The sequence below is a fragment of the Ambystoma mexicanum genome, chromosome 13, assembly GCF_040938575.1.
Source record: "Ambystoma mexicanum isolate Mex_15411 chromosome 13, UKY_AmexF1_1, whole genome shotgun sequence".
NCBI lineage: Eukaryota > Metazoa > Chordata > Amphibia > Caudata > Ambystomatidae > Ambystoma > Ambystoma mexicanum.
The window spans coordinates 205329145-205348513 of record NC_090938.1 but is presented as its reverse complement, the minus strand read 5'-3'; the positions used below and the strand labels follow the sequence as shown (position 1 = coordinate 205348513).

General features: G+C 45.7%; 1 protein-coding gene across 7 annotated transcripts in view; it reads left to right on the top strand.

Moving 5' to 3' along the window:
• LOC138521088 (copine-5) overlaps positions 1 to 19369 on the top strand; it is a 1203840-nt gene that overhangs the window by 1889 nt on the left and 1182582 nt on the right. The gene's annotated exons all lie outside the window — the stretch shown is intronic.

Genomic DNA, 19369 nt, shown 5'->3' with positions numbered 1-19369 from the left:
AAAGTGCTAATAAACAGTAGTCCAAGAAGCAAACGTGGTCTTTGAAATAGATTGTGTTGCCATTGCCACAAATATAGATGGTGTTTATCTGTATATGCTTTCTTAAGGGTGTCTTCATGACTCTGAAGATCTAAATTGGCCAAGATTCTGCTTAGTTGCGAGCAGGAAGATATTCTTCTCAGCAGAAATTCTGCATCCGTAGCCTATTAGACGTAGCAAGCCAAAGTTGTAAGATTAAGGCAGTGCTGCGATCCTGTAGTAGCTCGTTTTATGGAGTGCAACAAAGTAACTCTCCAAGTTCAGATGCCGCGGTGCCTCGCTTTTTGAGTTCCGGCTTTTCATGCAGACATCTCGCTGCGTCAGCCTGGGCAGCAATTTCAATATACCATATAGTGTCAGTTACGCTCCGTACACCAGCAGCCTTAGTAGCATAGAGCAAGGACTGTGCGCCTACATAGTTACACTGAGGATACACCACCCTTCATTGCAATGCATTGTACATCTCAGTGAGTCTATTGAGTGCACCACACTGAAAATGTGGACATGCGCCTACGTTTCCATAAGTATACCAATCGCGCATCGGCGATGATATGAGGGGAGCCCTCGATAGCCCTGTCAGCGTGCGGTGTGTCCAACAGCGAACACCTGAGCAATTACCTGTACATATCAATAAGTAGACTGCACACGACAATTATCTGTGTATCTAGTAGATATAGATGGTTGGTTTGGGAAAGGCGATAGGGAATCTATAGATGCGAGGGGTTGGGAGTTAAGACGGGGCTGTGGTGGTTTTTCCCCTGACTTTTGCAGTAGAAAATCGGTCAATGGTAAAAGTCAGTGAAAAACGTCAATGGAAAAATCAACAGCAAAATAGTTGGTAAAAACATTGAACTACTATCCTAGCAGCAGTGCACTGTGCAGACCAGTGAATGTACTGCCTGCCAACCTATCCCAGCAGGCAGTGCATTCCAAATAGTATCCTGCATGCATGACCTATCCTATCCACAGACAGTACACTGCACACCCCAATCAGTATGCTTCGTGCATGACTTGCCCATGCCAGTGAACTGTACACCCCAATAAGCACACTGCGTGTACAACCTAATACAGTCCCACCAGCCTTCTGTGTACATTGCCAACCCCATCAGCAGAAGGCTGCACCTCCCAGTACATTACACACATTACCTATCCGGTACACAGCACGCTGTGTACCCTGATAAGTACACAGCATATACAGTCTATTGCTAGTACACACCCCCATCAGCAGAAGGCTGCACCTCCCAGTACATTGCACACATTACCTATCCGGTACACAGCACGCTGTGTACCCTGATCAGTACACAGCATATACAGTCTATTGCTAGTACACACCCCCATCAGCAGAAGGCTGCACCTCCCAGTACATTGCCTATCCGGTACACGCTGTGTACCCTGATCAGTACACAGCATATACAGTCTATTGCTAGTACACACCCCCATCAGCAGAAGGCTGCACCTCCCAGTACATTGCACACATTACCTATCCGATCCACAGCACGCTGTGTACCCTGATCAGTACACAGCATATACAGTCTATTGCTAGTACACACCCCCATCAGCAGAAGGCTGCACCTCCCAGTACATTGCCTATCCGGTACACGCTGTGTACCCTGATCAGTACACAGCATATACAGTCTATTGCTAGTACACACCCCCATCAGCAGAAGGCTGCACCTCCCAGTACATTGCACACATTACCTATCCGGTACACAGCACGCTGTGTACCCTGATAAGTACACAGCATATACAGTCTATTGCTAGTACACACCCCCATCAGCAGAAGGCTGCACCTCCCAGTACATTGCACACATTACCTATCCGGTAGACAGCACGCTGTGTACCCTGATCAGTACACAGCATATACAGTCTATTGCTAGTACACACCCCCATCAGCAGAAGGCTGCACCTCCCAGTACATTGCCAATCCGGTACACAGCACGCTGTGTACCCTGATAAGTACACAGCATTTACAGTCTATTGCTAGTACACACCCCCATCAGCAGAAGGCTGCACCTCCCAGTACATTGCACACATTACCTATCCGATCCACAGCACGCTGTGTACCCTGATAAGTACACAGCATATACAGTCTATTGGTAGTACACTGCACTTCCCCACACTTTTACCAAGTCACTCCGCCTCGTTCTGAATATTTTGAGCACAAATAAGGACTGTTATGGGCAGGACCCGGTGCCTGGTTCCATAGGTTTGTTAGTACACAGATAGACGTGCTTACGGCCATTGCCATCCTGCCTGTAACACAATGGATGTGTGTGCATGAAAGATCCATTGGTACACTTACAAGTCATTTAAACATGTACTTGTCATTTCTACTCAATTACATGGTCCTTCACCGACAAGACTTGGAAATGAACACACATACACTCACACACACTCACATACTTACACACCCACACAATCTCTCTCCGACTTTCATATGTTTCTGATAATCGAAGTTTCTCATTTGTTATCTAACTTTGCTAGATGCGCCATCCTCTTTTCATTTCAATTTTCCTTGCATTCGACTTGGAAATAAAGCATTCGTTCAGAATTTTGAGGTGCAACATTTTATTGGATGCATCATACTTTTAATTATGTGTAGAGTGTCAAAACCTTACATTCTTGCTAGAAGTTAAATGACTGAAGGGCACACATAGATACATTGTAATACTCTGGAAAGCTATTGTACTTTCTCCTCCCCCCCATCCCCCCTTCACATCTCTCATTCTGTTTGCACCCACCGTTCAACATCCACGATTTATTTGTGTGTTTAGATCGCCCTACAGAGATGCAACCAGTTCCCAAATTGCCGCCTCGCGAATTATGCCTTAATTAAGGAAGGTTTTGGCGCAGCACACAGCAAAACGTGGCATGACTGATCTGCTCCAGGCTTCCTAGAGATTGTAATAAGTTGTTTAAATAATATGCAGGAAGTAGTACAGCTGCACATGCCGTATAACCTTCTTGCAGCCTCTACAGGCACTTGAAAAGAATCAGGCTGTGTCTGGAACAAAACCTATTTTTGCCTATTTCAGATCCCTAAAAGTAGGACTGTAATTTTGTAATTTGTTATTTATAACGCACTTAATACCCAGAGATTTCTAAGCACTCTCCAGGGATCGAACCTGTGCTGCTCTGCGTCGTCTTGCTTCTAAGGTGAGCGCATTGCCCCTGAGCTGTCCCCCCGAGACAATGAGCTTCCGGGATGATTTTAAATTTCCAGAAAACAGACGTCTTAAATCTCAGAGATCCTCAACCATTGGCTGGCCAGATGTTTTGGACTACAACTCTTATCAGCCTTAGGTATCATAGTCAATGATGAAGGATCATGGAAGCCATCATTCACAATATCTGGAGAACCACAGGTCGCAAGTTTCTATCTAAACTGATCCAGAAAGCAAACGATCAGTTCAGACATCTGACTACATGTTCTTTGTTCTAGAATTGGTAACAATAGAGTGATTGTTCAAGCCAACGCTGGAGATATTCATGTTTAAGTAGGAGTTGCAAGTTACACACCCATGTGTGCTTAAAAATACATTTTAGACTTGTTTTTCATGAAATAGCACTGTTTCTGTCTTTCACTAGTTTCAATATGTCAAGTTATATTGAGACCACCCTTAACCTAGGGGGTTCCTTCCCACGGCCAATTCAGGAGCCCTTCAATACTTGCTTACGTTTTTTTGCACTAGCCTTACTGAAGACTCATATAGAGTCACACAAATCTCCCCCCCACAGTGAGCCAAGAACCAGGCTGGGGTATAGGAAATATATTTGTATTTATTTTAATTATACGTTATAGAAATCACACTAAACTACACACATCACCTTCTTTGTGACTCACAATTAACTTCTTGTTACACAAGTGAACCACACGATTGGGTGAAGAAAAACACAAATTTAAAAAAATTTCTTTCTACAAAATTAATTTAAATCAGCAACACATGTCCATGCATAAAACCACTTTACATCTGCAATGCTGTACAATTTTGATTTTCCTGCGTGCTTAAAAGGTTAACAGTTGGGTTACAGATTTTTACCAATACATAGGACAATTATGATTTCACCCAAACCTTTGCTCAAAAAAAGAACAGGGTGATTTAGCAATGGGTTTTTCACCCCCCACTTTGGTCTGTGCTGGGAAAGTTGGAGAGTAAAATTGGGATGATTTGAGAATTTTGGATTTCAGACCCCACCCCCCCTCCACTTAAAGGCGGGTGTTGGGGAAGTTGGACAGTAAAACCTGGGATGATTTGAGAATTTTGGATTTCAGACCCCCTCCACTTAAAGGCCTGTATTAGGGAAATTGGAAGTTTAGGGATTTTTTTAGTTTAGGGACAACGCCACCCCTCTTCCTAAAGAAGTTGAGGCCAACAGGACAAATAGGATCGCCCAATTTACAGTCTGTGGTTTTCAGCGCACACCGGGAATGAGCTTTGTTAATTTAAAATTTTAACAAAATCACCCTGTGGTGTTCCGCCATGGGGAATTAATTAAATTAATATTTTTAGTTAATTAGGCTATTGATTTACACAATTTTGCCCCCCTCCCACAATGAAGGGAAAGGATTTAAGGCAATCAGACTCCCCCACCATTTGGGTTCCCAGGGTTCAGTTTGACTTACATAGAATGCCTCTGTATAAAGTTCAGAAAAGCCAGCTGCCTTTCAGGTTCATTTTGGAGGATAGGGCAGGGGTCTGGTCACTCCACTCTCATTGATGGTCCTCAGAACTCAACCATAGGACTCAACCAGCTTTTAGGGCTTCCCAGAACTAGACAGCTCCACCCAGATCCAAACTCAGCAATCTCCTTTGTGATTCCTTGCAGCTGTCAGATGGTAAGTTTCAGTAGTTCTCCCCTTTTTTATGGTGCATTCACTTTATATAGTAGCGATGACACCATCAAGTTTATAATCTTGGGGAGTACTCTGCAAGAGTTCTCGCAAATAGGACTGGACAGTTACCCTACTCTATCCTCCCAACTGCAGCCCATCTCAAAGGATAGGTTTAGGAGTCTGGGGCAGACATATGGCAGTTTCCATTTGTAATCACCATTTGTTTTCATGTAAAATTTTTGGTAAAAACTAGTTATGTAACAAAAACCTTGTGATTTACTAGTAACTGCCATAATATATATATATTTCTGATTCAGCTAATCAGGGGGAATTTAATAAAACAACAGCCAAGTCTGCACCATGCTGCATGGCTATCTGGCAATTTCCCACCATTTTTACAAAAGTATAATCATTAGGAACATGCAATTTATCACCCATGTTCCTAATATTACCCTCCATCAGCATGCCAACTTTCAAATTTTGAACATTTTCAGATCAGCCATAAACTCATACTAGATGGGCATTACAGTTCAGTGAGTCGCCTGGAATTTATCTAAACCATGAAACATATATCAAGAAAGTATGACTTATGGTTGCTGAGAAAATGGCCACATTATAATAGTCCTTTAAAATTATTATTAAATCTTCATGTTGGGCAAATGGGAGCTCTACATCCTACAGGCCATTTGTCTCTCTGGTCCAGCCTGTAATCAGAGTTTTTATTAGTCTCGTTGTGTTTGAATATTTTCTGTTTTATGTTGATGGCTATAGATCATAAATGGGGATGCATTTGCTACACAGATATACCCCACTGTAGACACTGAGGCAGGCTGGCCCTGTGATGTCACAAGGCCTGTTTCTTATCTGAAAGGGGCCATCATTCTGATCTGTCAGGCATCTATTTCTTGTATTACTTCAAGTTCCACTCCTCTTAATTGTAACCCCTGTTTTTACACCTCCCCTTGAGATTCTGGCCATGCACCAGCCAGGGCCATGTATCTCTGCATAGAGCCCAGCCTTCAGGGACTACACTTTTTTTGGCAGGCCACATTTTATTGCAGTTGTAAACAGCTAGGATGCAAGCCAGGCTTTCAGTGGGGGAAGTCCTTTGAGAAGTTTGCTCATTGTCCACCATTTTGCTTGGCTGAAGGGAAGTCACAGAATGTCTAAACTCAGCCTTTATTCGTTGCCATACAGTGTGCTTTACTGATCAGGGTTCAATTCGCTTTTGGGCTGAAAGTGCCGGGCTGTTTCTTTCAGTCATTAATAAAAAGACACTTTTTATTATCCGCTGTTTATTTTTCTGCTGAAAAGTGGCACTGAATTGTCATAGTGGACCCCCTTTTGATGGGTGAAAGTTTCATAGAAAAATGATGCATTTATTTCTCAGCGCGCAATGTGAGGTGCTTTTCCAATCTGCACTCCGATTACATTTGGGTTTTCGCTTTCACTGGATTTACCTTGAAGAAAGACACCCACAAAGTCTGCCAAAATAGGCACAATTTTGCATGCAGGTTTCGGAATGCTGGCAGGTAATTTCCTATTGGCCCTTCAGTTCTGTGGGTTCGGGCCTTTGATTGAACCCCACAAATACTACGCACACAATGCACAATAAGTTCATGCATTTACAAAGTGTGACAAATTCGGGTGGAGGGGAACAAAACGTCAACCTCTACCTATGAGATATTTTGCCGAATTTTACAAATTTAATAAGCTGGTTCAGTTTGTAGTAAAATTGATGTGCAAAATGAGACAAATAAGATTACCTGAAATGTTATGATGATCAGTTCATTTTGGGCAATGTTTAAGCAGCTCCAACATTTCCAAAGGACTGTATTTCAAAATGCAAGATAATAGTAAAATCACTAGTAGGGGAATATGGAATAACTGCAGGTGCCTTACCTCCCCAAATGCTTCATCCATGACCTCATCGGCGACTTCAGTTCATGATGTCCTTTGTGATGTAATAGTTGTCATATATATATATGTTGTCGTATTTGTCAACTGTGATGTCACTGTTTTTTTATTTAAGGTGTTCTCAATAATTCTATCAACAAAAGGAATTTTAAAGGTAACTTCCAAATGCCTTTAATTTGGAAGATTTGTGCAATTGTCTGAGTGCAACTGACGCTTAAAGTCCTTTCAGTGAAGTTCCAGATTTCAAATGTTGATGTAGGCATTAAGAGTTCTGTATTAACTTTATTACACCGTAGAGAATACGTTCACAGTGTAGGGAGCTCGCGTCCCCTGGCACTACCTGAGGCCAAGTAAGCCAAAGTTTTCCATTTGTGTAAGAAAATGTTACAAAGAATAAAGTGTTTTAGTCAAGGAATGCACTGGCATATTAGATAAGCTTCTTTGCTTGGTCACTCAATTAAATGAATATTATTCAACATAGAACAAGAAATTAGTTTAAAAAAGTTTTAATATCTACTAATATACCAGTGCATTCTTTGGGTAAAACACTTTCCTCTTTGTAAAATGTTTCTACATAAAATTGAAAAGTTTGGCTTTCTTATACAGCCGTCAAGACTGTATTCTCCCCCCGACCCTCCGCACCTTCTACAACATTTAGTCTAATTATCATTATATAACCCTATTCCCACACATTTATACTAAGGTGTGCGCACTGCGCAGGAAATGTAACTTCATTACACTCAGAAGAGGTTTGAAGTCACATCACAGCTTGAAGAAGCGCTATCTAAGGGACCCCTCACATTCTTGCGCCACCTCCAATTGATGCAGGGGTTGTAGCATGTGGTTGGGCTGTGCCCACTATGCCTGTCTTCTGGTTGCGTGTGCTCCAGAACTACTGACATTTAGAGAAACTGGCTGGACATATGACTGACAACGGCCCAGTGCTGCTGACCTTTCAAAGACATCAGCCTCACTTGTGACTCGCTCGGCCGCCGACCTGCCAAACGTATGGAGACGCGCGCCTGCCACGTGACAGGACTGTCGTGCCTATATAAATAATCTCCATGCAGATATTGTATCTGTAGATTTTCACACACATAATAATTGGGGGTAGCATGAAGACCTTACTGAATTGTAATGTCCGGTGGACTCATTTGCTCATCCTCACGACTCTGAACTTTGGCCTGCAGCTGGAGTACGGCCAGTGTTCTTTAGTATCTCAATGGTTTAAACCTCACAACCTGATTTACAAACATCCTATAATATGCACCCAAATCAGTTATAGAAATCACTCTTTAAACCAATGCTGGAAGCTTTATTTAGGATGGTTATGCATTTTTTCAAAGCTGATTTTAAAAGATGTTCAAGGCCTATATGATGTAATGTATTCATTTCCTGTGTTGATGTCTGCTTTATTGTACTGTATTGTGTTGGTAATGGAGTTTTGACTCAATGAGGAAAGTGTACAACTCTTAGGATACATATGGATGGAAGGTAACCAGGAATATGATGGTTTCAGAGAGTCATGGTTTGAAAGTGGTGTTGCCGTGAGTAAGCTCAGAAACAAATGGCGTGTGGTTTGCAATATGTGCATGTTGACTATATTGTATATAACGCAACACCATGGCCAGATAACCCACATGTAATGATTTTTTGAAGACCATACCAGCGCATTAAAACTTGAACAGGTTATGCACAACATGATTAAGTTGCCCAGGATCACACATTTTAGTTGAGTGACAAAGCTAATTTGATCTCAGTCTGCAATTCAGGCACTTAAACACATTGTTTCCCAGTTCTTATCATACATCTAGGTGTGAATGACTTTCAAGAACTGAAATTGCACCCTCTTTTGAGGAGCTGACTTTGAACGTAAAAAAAGCACACGCTAAAGCACCATGACAATATTTTTTAAAAGAACATTTTTCTAGAAGCATGTTTCAAAACAAACACCTGATTGGAGCTTTTTTTTTTTTTTACTCCATTACAAATAGAAGTCTACAAGTACCGTTATCCCAAATGAGGTGAGCCTAATCATTCTTGCCTGGGTTTTGCTACTGTATTTTAAAGATTTAAATATTCTATTCAAAAGAAACTGATAAGGCTGCCTGCTCATAGTAATTGCGTCACACAGGCTTGCAGGTTGTTATTCATAAAATGAAGAACCACCTTTAAAATTCTAGGAAAAAAACATACAATTGTCAAATATGTAGACTTAAAAATTAACTTGCCTGGAGACCTGTGAGGTTTGGTTGCTTCTCCCCTGTCTAAGGCCCTGTCCACTGAAATACACTGTAGGAAAAAAGAGCAGGAATTGGGCTAAAATATGCCACGCAAATGTGAGAATGCAAACCTTTTCACTGAAGACAGCACAATAGTATACCTGATCCGTACAAGATCACAGTTTAGTCCATTGGCAGAGCAGGGATATGAGCCTCCACACGTCCATGCATTGCTGCAGCCCAAATGTATATGCTCAAGTTTATCAACCTAGAAGAGACATAAGACAGAGGGAGGGCACTTGACTGGGATTTGGTGCAGCAATCTAGGCCGGGAGCACAGATTTTTGCAATGCATGATTAAAACACTGAGCAATCTTCTTAGTGACTGCGCCACTGAACCATATACATATGCATTTCATCTTCAGTTATTGTCAATGATCAATGAAGTCTCCAAGAAAAGGTGGAATCCTAAACAATCTATCACAGTGAACACACAAGGTATTGCAACATGATCGATTGATCTCATCGCATCTTAGTTGTCAACAAGAGCCAGGTAGAGGCTCACAGCCTCAGGAGACCCCTAGATAATACCATGACATTTGTTATTTATGTTTTGGAAAGGTGGGGCCCACATCTTATGACTTGCTTCTTATGCAAGCTAGGACTTGTAGTTTCGTTTTTCTCAATGTAGTATAGGTCTACAAGTCACAGCATGCCAAGGTAAAAGCCAGGAGTGGATCAAAGTGTCACGCGTGCCATGGGGTCACTTGACAGATGTGGGGATGAGCCAACATGTGCAACGATGCGTGCTGTCAGTCAAACTACCATAGCGCTTCAAACTGAAAGTAAACTATGACCCGTAAGTGCAGCTAAAATAAAAATCACTTAGAAGTAATTAAACACACATAGGAGATATCAACCTCACAAAATCGGTTAGTCTCAGCCAGGGTCGGCCTTAGCCCTGGCTGCACTGGGTGCAAAACTAAGTTTAGCCTTCCACCCAGCCCCGCGCCCTACCTTTAGCACTCCCCAACCCCTGCGCCGCTGCCAGCCTTTGAAAGGCTGCCCCCTGCTGGTGTAGCAGCGGCGCTCTATTGAAATGGAAAGCACCCTGTTCTCGTGCTGGGGCGCCCAACGCCAGCATGAGAGCTAAGGCGTTTTTCATTTCAATAGGGTGCCTTCACCACGCCAGCTCGAGGGAGCCCTTGAAAGACTCCCCGAAGCTGGCGTGGCAGCAGGGCTAATGTAGGGCCCCGGGCGACCGCTCGGCTCGCCCATGCCTAAAGACGTCTCGTTCCCAGCAACTACATCCCATTTTTCAGAAAATGTATGCAATTAACGATTAAAAGCTGCCATCTGATTGGTGGAGAAGCATCTGCGATCTATGAGTTGGGCGTTTTTTTCTTCAAATAACAACTGCAGCCGCAGTTCTTGCAAATGATGGCGGTGATTGAATGTTTGCATCTCTGGCATGGTGTGTGGTGTGGCGGGAGCGCTCTGGCATGATGTGTGGTTTGGGGGGAGCGCTCTGGCATGATGTGTGGTGTGGCAGGAGCGCTCTGGCATGATGTGTGGTGTGGAGGGATCGCTCTGGCATGATGTGTGGTGTGGCGGGAGCGCTCTGGCATGATGTGTGGTGTGGGGGGAGCGCTCTGGCATGATGTGTGGTGTGGGGGGAGCGCTCTGGCATGATGTGTGGTGTGGGGGGAGCACTCTGGCATGGTGTGTGGTGTGGCGGGAGCGCTCTGGCATGATGTGTGGTGTGGGGGGGAGCGCTCTGGCATGATGTGTGGTTTGGGGGGAGCACTCTGGCATGGTGTGTGGTGTGGCGGGAGCGCTCTGGCATGATGTGTGGTGTGTGGGGAGCGCTCTGGCATGGTGTGTGGTGTGGGGGGAGCGCTCTGGCATGATGTGTGGTGTGGGGGGAGCACTCCGGCATGATGTGTGGTGTGGGGGGAGCGCTCTGGCATGATGTGTGGTGTGGGGGGAGCGCTCTGGCATGATGTGTGGTGTGGGGGAGCGCTCTGGCATGGGGTGTGGTGTGGAGGGATCGCTCTGGCATGATGTGTGGTGTGGCGGGAGCGCTCTGGCATGATGTGTGGTGTGGGGGAAGCGCTCTGGCATGATGTGTGGTGTGGGGGAGCGCTCTGGCATGATGTGTGGTGTGGTGGGAGCGCTCTGGCATGATGTGTGGTGTGGGGGGAGCGCTCTGGCATGATGTGTGGTGTGGGGGGAGCGCTCTGGCATGGTGTGTGGTGTGGCGGGAGCGCTCTGGCATGATGTGTGGTGTATGGGGAGCGCTCTGGCATGATGTGTGGTGTGGGGGGAGCGCTCTGGCATGGTGTGTGGTCTGGGGGGAGTGCTCTAGCATGGTGTGTGGTGTGACGGGAGCGCTCTGGCATGATGTGTGGTGTGGGGGGAGCGCTCTGGCATGATGTGTGGTGTGTGGGGAGCGCTCTCGCATGGTGTGTGGTGTGGGGGGAGCGTTCTGGCATGATGTGTGGTGTGGGGGGAGCGCTCTGGTATGATGTGTGGTGTGGGGGGAGCGCTCTGGCATGGTGTGTGGTGTGGGGGGAGCGTTCTGGCATGATGTGTGGTGTGGGGGAGCGCTCTGGCATGATGTGTGGTGTGGGGGAGCGCTCTGGCATGGTGTGTGGTGTGGAGGGATCGCTCTGGCATGATGTGTGGTGTGGCGGGAGCGCTCTGGCATGATGTGTGGTGTGGGGGGAGCGCTCTGGCATGGTGTGTGGTGTGGGGAGAGCGTTCTGGCATGATGTGTGGTGTGGGGGGAGCGCTCCGGCATGATGTGTGGTGTGGGGGGAGCGCTCTGGCATGGTGTGTGGTGTAGGGGGAGCGCTCTGGCATGATGTGTGGTGTGGTGGGAACCCAGCTTGGTAACATTTATGATGAATCTACAGCCTGGATATCCCCCATGCAGTCACTTATAGAGCAATATCACTCCAGAATCAAGGCACGCACAAGCCATGTACAATGAACATGTAAATGGCATAGCTCTCCCATAACTCTTCAGCAATCACAGACGTAGTTTTCACTGTAAGCCTGATTGAAGCCTACGGTGTATTTTCCGCGAATAGTTAGAATTGTTTTCCCTGAAGTCTTCCATAAAATGCTAAATAATTGGTTTACATTATTTTTGCTGAATAGAATGCACCGATTAGGGGCTAGCTGCTCAGCGCCTTGATGCCCCCGGCCTGTGTGAGCGCTTTAAAAATGCAAATAAATAAAAAATAAAAATACTGTTATTCAGACCTTTTATTGGGTTGGTGGCAGCAAACATCAACATAATTAGATAATTAAACGTAGGAGCCACCAGGGAGGGCAGTGGCATCCATTGTGAGCCTTGAAGCCCGGCTTAACTATCGCGAGTGATAGGGGGGTCATTAAGAAAGGGCCTAGGGCACTGCATTGCCCTGCACGCTCGTCCCTAGGGTTTAGTATCTGGCATCATGTGAGGCAGCCTTACCAAAATGTACTGGGAGATGGTGTAGGAGCACCTCCCATGGCGGGGCATGTTGCCATGCCAACACTTCCATGGAAGTGTGAAAGCGGAGGCCAGGGGGTCGGTGGGAGAGCATCTCTGCACTGTGTTATGAGGCGCAGGCAGCAACAACAACAACAACATCAGGAAAGGACAGAAGGGAAGGGGGGCCGAGGGTATCTGTAGGAAAAGGGGGATGAGGATGGGACTGGCAGTCCGAGCGGGCAATCTGAGCCGCCCAATGAGAGTGGACAAGACATTCTTGGCATGCTGACAGAGGTGAGTGCCCTGAATTTCTTGATACTGATTGGCTCAGCTGGCCGGCACATTCTGAAAAGAGTGCTGGCACCCCTTACATTAAGCTGTGATGTTGGTACTGAATTTTAAATCCCAGTGATCTCAATACCTATACAGTCCTTGAACGGAGGATAGCACAGGGGCAATGTGCTGGTCGCGCAGAGCAACAGAGGTTCGAATCCCGGATCCGCGCTTAGATTGAGCGCGTTACAAAAATATAAGTGAATCCAAATCTTAACATAAATGTATGTTATTTCCTCCTTGGAAACGGGGAAATCTGTAGTTTTGATATCAGTGTGAATGTATGCTATTTTACTTTCCGCACTGACCAGCGCATACAGGTGGGCAGAGTTGGCCATTTTGCACCGTTGAAGAGACACGTTTACACCTCAATGTATCCTCATTTGGAGACAGTAAGTGTTGAGGGAATAGGAGACAGATGTTCCCAAGCCTGGCAGGTGCTGATGGAATTGCTGTAACAGGGGCGTCCCCACGCAATAAACAACAAGATGACATGTGTTATTTAGGAATTTGTTTAACCAAAACTCTGAACGTTACAGAACAATCACGGGGTTTTCTTGCCTGGAAAATCCCCTCTCTGATGTAATATTTCCTGTCCTGAGGAGAGTGCAGTTGGCGAGCCAGCCAGGGAAAGTCTAACCATCCCTCTATAAAGAGGGCCCGCTCTTGAATTTGGAACTGGTCGACCCTGCTGATGGTTGTCAACCATGACCTATGGTAATAGATGAGCTTGGGGGCTTGCCCCCTACAGTGAAGCCAAGGCTATACCTCTAAGCTTTGGAAATGAACAAACAAAGCTACCTAGTTGCTCACTGAAGAAGCAGATTGAGTCATTGTGTGACTAGAAACTTCCCTACAGGCAACCTCCTAAACTTGAGAGGTCTGTGCACAAACTGAAGACAGCAAATGTTGCCACCTGGCTCCTAACTGAAAATACCAAAAGTTATAAGTTCCTTCAAGAACGGTATTGTATTGTATTGTTTATTCATTTATAAAGCGCATTGGGCCCAGAGGCATCTGGGCGCATTAAAGATTACGTAGTTGCATATAACATAGACATAAAAGTGCAAATACATTCAGCGAAAGGGAAAATAAAAGAACATTGTGGCAGCCATGTACATATTTACATTAGGTAGTTTACATTGATTACAGTTTCTTGCTTTGATGTGAAATGCAAGAATAAGTACAGGTACATGCATATAAGCTCACAGGTCTTGGGAGTGCAGCCAGCTCTTGGCATTTATTTTGAAGGAGTGGAAGAGAGACATAGCTCTTAATGAATCAGGGATAGAGATCCATAGTTGTGCAGCCAAGACTGGAAAGCTAGAGTCTCCTGGTTTTTTGAGTTTGAAGTTAGGTATTCTTAGGCTGTTGGATTGCGCTTTTGTAATGGGTCGGTCTGAGGTGGGTTTGGTAAATCTATCAGTGAGGTATAGTGGAGCTTGTTGGAAAGACATTTGTGGATAATGCTAAGTGATTTGAGCTTGATTCTGTCATTTATGGAGAGCCAGTTGGTGGAACGTCTCACGTGAGAGATGTGCTGTGTTTTTGGGATGCCCATGGACGATCTTAAGGCATTGTTTTGGAGTGTCTTGAGTTTATTGGGGTTGCGTTTACTGGTGCCCAAATAGAGGGCATTGCAGTAGTCTACCTTGGAGAGGATTAGGGCTCTCGCAATCGTTATGCAGCTTTCCATAGACAGGAAAGGTTTACATGCATGAATGAGTTTGTACGTGTAGCTAATTTTAGAGGCTGTGGGGTTGATTTGTTTACTAAGATTGAGTGCAGAATCCAGGTAAAACCTAGAGTCTTAACTTCGTTATAAACTTTAATCTTAATTCCATTGATGGTGACGGAGTTGTATTGGTAAGAGAGTTTAGTCCGTTTGTTAGGGGATCCCACGATTAAGAGCTCCATCTTTTCGTCATTGAGGCATAACCCATGGGTGGCCATCCAAGTTTGTATGATTGAGTAGATTTTGTTAATCATGGTTACATCTTTGTCGTAGTCTCCTTGGATGGGGATGAGAATCTGGATGTCGTCAGCATAGTTAGTGTATGAGACACCCAGATTGTCAAGTATGTCGCAGAGGGGCGGGCATTTGGTGAACTGGCAAATCTCCCTCTGTGAGGAGGCCACCCTGTTAAGCCCCACTGACATATTGTTTGGGATCCTGGTTTCACTGTATAGTTCCGAGGGGAGATGTTAGTAGGATTGCTCTGTAGTGAGGTCATTGTAGAATGTGGTGTGTGTGTCACTGCTGGGGCATTCTAAAGATGTCAGTTACATCTTGGAGCTGGAAGGTGTGGACGTGCCAGTGTTTACTGTCCAGGAACCTACTTGTATGTTACTTACCTGATGTTACTTACCTGATGTGTACCGGCAGACAATAAACTCACCTAAAGAAGCTTAAGTCAAGTGTTTTCTTGGCTGAGGAACCCACAACAGAGATCTATAGGGGCGTATCGGCAATGTTATCCGAAGCTACTGACACAACATTTTTGTATAGGGTCTGATTTTAACTGTCAGCTAGCCAAGGCTCCAGGGATTCAGTGAATGTCTCTTCACCTGTAGGGGATACATTTTCAAGAGAAAAATGCTGGTAGTTTTCTCATGCTTCTGATTTTTTGGGGAGCAATGCTAGGTTTGCTACCATTCGTGGGTTATAGCTTGTGGAGTTTAAACAACTCGAAAATGCTCAAGGAGTGATTTCACCTTCTCTACTGACCGTGTTACACAGGGTCAAAAAATGTCCCAGGGGCACCCCCACAAATAACCACATTTCTGAATATCAATTTGATGCCATTTTAGGGGATTGGTGCATTTGAAAGGCTATGGGACAGTAACCTTAGTCATAAGTATTAGCTGCATATTCAATACGTGATAAAACTGGCTAACAAAACTAGCCTAAGCGGGACTGCTGGGGTGGCCAATCAGGCTTTGCCCTATGGCTCATGGGACAGACAGCCGGGCCTGTGCATAGACCTTTAAATGAATGTGCCGACAATGTTGACAAAATTGCTGGCCAGCGCCAGTCACCCACCCACCCATTCAGGCCAGCAGTAGAGTTTTCATGAAGAGGAAAAGAAAGGCGCTTTTTCTTCATCTGGAGGGGTATCTGTTTAGGCGCATGTCCCCAATGGATTGGCGTCCTTGAAGGTCACTGGAAAGGCTTGCAGCTAATTGGCTAGAGTAGGGGCCTCGGTGCTTTAAGTGGGATAAGAAACTGAGGGGCAGCATTAATGAGTCACAAAATAGTATTTGGAGGTGTAGCCTAAAATCTGTAAAGCAGCATAAGATTGTCAAGAAGCTAAGGAGCGTCTAAAAGATGTGGGTGGCCTATGAAAATAAAGTAGTAGCCTAAGTGGTTTGGCTCAGGGAAAATATCTGGACACTGTCCGGACTGAGCCCCGGTTAGCCCAGTCACACTTAAAGACGCTATGGCAGAGCTTGTAGTATATTGTCTGTTCTAAGAAAGAGGTGCCCCTGAAGGTCGGCGGTAGGGCTTGTAGGTTAGTGTGATGCATTTCTCATGATGATGAATTGAACAGCTTGAAGCTTTGGGTCTGTTGGAGAGATGTTGTCCTGTAATTTAGCAGAAGAGCAGAAGATTGAGTGGAGAGCTCACTGTGCCTTACCACGTGTTTTACTTTCCTTCCCGCTATCAGGCCTTACACTGAAGCATGTCTCTGTTGAGGGGGGGACCAAGCTAGATGGTACTGTGTCTGGGTTAGCAGTTGAACAGGAGTCCATTCAGAGCACATTAACACTCTGGTCTTCTGTCCTGTCCTTGCTGGCCATTGTGCCTCCTGCTGCCTTCGGATGGGTAGAGGAGTCCTCCAAGAGGACTATAATGTGGGCCTTTAATCTGGTGCTTCCTCTAGTGACAATCTCCTCTTAAGGGCATTATTTAGAGGCAGCAATTGCTCTCTCATATTAGTACCCGGCGAGGCACAATGGGATTGTAACATGCAATCTCATTGGCCCTCACCGGGGCATTACCCGACCAGGAAGCCCTCTTCCCACAACGTTCCTTCCATTCTGTGTGGGGGGTGGTGGCAGTCACTCAGGCAATGTGGAGGCTCGGAACGGGTTAATCCCCGCTCAGAGACACCACACGGCTGGAAGCTGCCATCTCCCCCCGCCGGGGATGAAGGTAAGTGTTGCTCCCCTGTCCCCTCCCACCTTTCTCTCAATCCAAACAATTCCCTACCCACCCTCCCAACCTAACTTACCTTCTTTTCTGTCCATTAAGAGAGCGATGTGCTGGGAACACTTCTGTTCCCAGCGCGTCCGCTCCCGATCGTGACAGGCCGTATTGGAAAGGAAGAAGTGACTAGCTAGTCCCTTCTTTCCTTTCCATGGCGGCCCTTTTTTTGTTTACATTTTTCCTTTTCCCTATTTTTTGAATGGCAGCCATGGAAAGGGAAAAGGGGCTACTTGTAGTCCCTTCGCCCTTTCCACGGTGACCCTTTTAATTCACTACTTTTTGACTTTCATTTTCAATAGCCTCCAAGGAAAGGGAAAAAAGACTTTGTTTTCCCTTCCGCTGTGGCCATTTCTTTGCATTCCTTTTTTTCTGTTCCCAAAACGCTGAAGCATTTTGGAACAGAAAAAACATGCTCTTAGTACCCCGGTCTTAGGGACTGGGGTACTAATAGCATTAGGCCCCTTGCAGGGGGGGCATTACCACTTCAGGTAATGTCCTAGAGCCATGGGCCCCGGAGCATTTCCTGAAGTGGTAATGCCCACCTGCTCTGGGCCTATTGCTTAATTAGTTCCTGGGGAACACCGGCAGACAATAATGTTTCTCCAATCTGTACCAAGGGCCCAAGTGGAGGGGATTCTGCTCGGGGGCGCAATCGGAGTCCCCCATCACCCGACATGATTTGATGTGCTACAGGATCGCCAGGCGCCCAGTCTAAGGTTCACATCGCTTTCACTTTTTCTTTCAGGTTTTTTTCGGCTGTAGGCGCATGAACAGTGGCGATTCTAGACTGGGGTTGCCCAAGAGGGGTGGCATGAAGTACGAGCGAGCACACACAGACATGTGCGCGTGCATCTGGATAATGGGGTGGCAACTGGGGTGGCCAATCAGATTCCAGGTGTTGCACGTGCCACCCTAGGCCACTCCCTCGACACGCCTATGAATGGGAACTTCACAATTTGTGTTTGAGGATTTTTGGTCGATTTTGGAGTAGTTTTGTAATCTTCCTTCAGGTTGCATTATGTAAATAAAATCCATCTAATGTTATTGAAATGTGCAGGTGAAAGGCTGAGCCTGGTTTGAACGTGACGCCGAGCTCTGCCACACATGCTTTTACCACCAGCACGGACGCCACTGAAGTTTGCTCAAATCTCTTTCTGGGCGATGCCCATACAGGAGGTGGCGGTGGTGGTAAAGAGGGTGCCAACCAGCACCCAATCTTAGTGGTAGAACATGGCCAGCCGAACTGGCCAAAAACACCCCCACCGCCACTGCCCTAAAAAGCCTTCACTGGCTCCCGGTTGCTGCACGTATTAAATTAAAATCTCTCTGCATCATCCACAAGGCTGTCTGGGCCCAGGGACCACATTATCTCAAGCTTTATCTCACTAAATACTCTCCCTCTAGACCTCTCGCTTCCTCTGGCACCAACTCTCTGTGTGTAAAGCATTTCGCTAAACAGAGGGTAGGTGGTCAATCGCTCTCCTCCGCTGGCTCCCTCCTATGGGACAGCCCCCCCCCTTCTTCTCTGTGCCTTGAGCAGGACTTTCTTAAATTCCAGAATCTCCTCAAGACTTTCCTCTTTACCTCCTCCTTCCCTTCTTCTCGCTCCACTGCTAATTTACACAGCTGATGTGATTGGTGTCCTGTGCCCTAATGCATCCTCTGTGCCCCTGACCTCCCACACCCAACTTCCCAGCTCCTGTCTACCCTCAGCACTTGCCCTTGCACTCCCTCTGCCCTCGAGGCTCGCACTTACCCATCACAGCCCCAGTCCGTGTAGCACTCTGCACACCATGCGCTTCTACCATGCACTTATCTGTGGCACACCCACGAGCACGGACACTTCAGCACTTCAACACTTCAGCACTTCATCCATTCCCTCTTCCTTGCTGCACTTGCACATTCTGAATACTCACAAGGCATGGTAGGTTTGTCCTTTTCCACTTTTTCCACCCACTGTTTTTTAATATTTTGTGTTTTCTAATGTGTTTCACTCCCTTGTTGCCTCCCTTTGCGATGTGGAGGCTTTGACACAGTAGTTACTTGCTGTATAGGCGCCTAACAAGGGAACAATAAATAAATAAATAAACAAACAACTAAATAAATAAATAAATAACATCCCTCCTGGGACTAAGCATCAAGGAATTATTGCAAGGCACAAGGGGAGTCAGAAGGATAAGCTATGTACGTAAGACATATTTCTCTTAGATTAAGTAAAGGAGAAAACATATGCAAGAGCCAAGTATTGAACAATTAAAGATGCAAAAAGCCTATGCAAGGTGGAGTGAGCAAGTCTCAAGAGGCCTAGAGGAATAATGACACCCAGCATA